Here is a 1,977-nt window from a genome sequence, read left to right as displayed (position 1 = left end):
TCACATAGATGGATTAGATTTTAGATGGTGAAACTTTGTCATTGGCCACTAGTCATCATATGACCCCCCCCCCCCCCCCCAACCATACGTAGAAAATAGATTTCTAGTCAGTGTGTGTCATCCTCATTCCTCGTCAGTGTTTTAACGTGCTATGTGAACTCCTATAAGGTTTTATGCAATTGTCTTGTGAGCAAAGCTCAGCAGGTTGAAACCTAGGTGACTCGTGACTTTATCACTTACAAGTTTGACACCATTTTGTAAATTCGCGTATGAAGCATTTACTATAGTGGTTATTTACATACATAAGACTTTTATTTTTCATTTCTTTTGCTGTTGAGCGTATATATTTTTTACAAACTGACGTTTTTAAAGGGGATGGTTTTTGTGTTCAGGTTAACTCTGATTGGATGGATTGGTATCAGTGTTGTTGCAGAGTGATATAATTACCTTGGGTGAATGTTTGGCATTTTTGTCACTGAATGTAAACGTCACACAAGTACACTCAGGCGTCTAGCAAAAAAGTCAGACATTTACATTTATGCCTTATGAGAATTGGTAAGCATCGATTATCTAGTGTCTTTTCAATGAGGAGCACGTTGGAGACACTGCAACCTGGTTTCCAAGTGCATCTCTGACTGTTTGGGTGGAGAGCAGGCACACACAGAGGAGCCACAGGCCTTGGGCGGTACTGTTGTTGCCATGCAGATTAATGTGAATGATTACTTTAATTCTCATCAAATCAGAGCTATACTGCACATGTCTGCTGTTTCACGTCCCAGGGAGGGAGGGTAAAAGCACCACTTCTCTGGTCTCAAACCTGGCTTACAAACTAATCCAAACTAAAATGCTAAGAAGCGTCCGCACACTCAAATCTGGTCAAAGAGCTTTTAATTTGCAAGCTGTTGCACACCCTACCGCCCACTTTTGGGGTTTAAGGCACTCTGTGCCCAAACCCAAACAGTAACCGCGGCGACATCGGGTCTGGGCCTGATTCAGGGCGCATCCATCTCGGCCTCGGCTGCCACGTGGGAATCTGAGTCTCTAAGTGCAAGTCTCGACCTCGGCCATTTTAATTCCAAGTAACAGATTAAATAATAGACGACCTCCACAGATTAACCAGTTCACAAAATGTCCTGGATGAGTCGGTTTCTTTTTCTAACTAAGATTTTCGATGACACACCACATGTTGTATAGAGGGTACTTTTTTTTTTTTTTAAGATAAGGTTATCTAAAAGTAGGTGTATACTTGTATAACATTGTAATTTATATACAATGAAAAATAAAATGATTTGTCCCCTATTTTTGTGTTTTGTGCTGTTATTAACTGTGAAATGTTATTTGAATTCATAGCTTTTTGTTTGAACCTGGGGGGGAAGCAGGAGTGGTGAGATCCAGTGGTAAGTGTCTTTATAACCAACTGCCACTTGACATTAAAAAATGCCCCTTCAACCACACTTTTTAAATCCAGGCTCAAAACGCACCTTTTTACATTGGCCTTCCCTGTGTTCTAATTGTCTCACCCTGTTATGTCTGTAATTAAGTGTTGTCTGTTGATTTATTCCATTTTATTTTGTTTATTTTATTTAGTTTATTCCATTTTATCTTGTCTTATTTTATTATTCTTTCAATATCTAATGCACTATGTACAGCACTTTGGTCAGTGCAAGCTGCGTTTAAATGTGCTCTAAAAATAAACTTTACTTACTTACTTACTTATGTAGAATTAAACAGAACACATGAAACCCTGCACATCCAGTAACAGGATCAAAACAGAATATGTCGCCCAGAAATGGTCCATCCACTCCCTGCCTTTCAAAATATCCTTTTGTAATGAATGTGTGTACGGGGTAAAGTATTACATCTAATAGATCATACACTTCCACGTGTGCTATACTGAATGGGTTGAAGAGCTGCATGTGCAGTCTAGATCTTCAGGTGGATAACGAGCGTATAATAATAATAATAATAATAATAATT

The 1,977-nt window shown here is 38.9% G+C and overlaps 1 protein-coding gene across 1 annotated transcript in view; it reads left to right on the top strand.

Moving 5' to 3' along the window:
- Positions 1 to 1,291, top strand: part of tmem135 (transmembrane protein 135) — a gene marked incomplete at its 5' end in the record, with an annotated part of 14,622 nt that extends 13,331 nt beyond the window's left edge. Inside the window, one exon of the mRNA XM_080851896.1 lies at positions 1 to 1,291. This exon is cut by the window's left edge and continues 911 nt beyond it.
- Positions 1,292 to 1,977: the final 686 nt, after the last annotated feature.

The sequence above is a fragment of the Sprattus sprattus genome (genome assembly GCF_963457725.1).
Source record: "Sprattus sprattus genome assembly, chromosome: 1".
Lineage (NCBI taxonomy): Eukaryota > Metazoa > Chordata > Actinopteri > Clupeiformes > Clupeidae > Sprattus > Sprattus sprattus.
The sequence above is the reverse complement of the archived record's forward strand: the minus strand, read 5'-3'. Positions and strand labels throughout refer to the sequence as shown.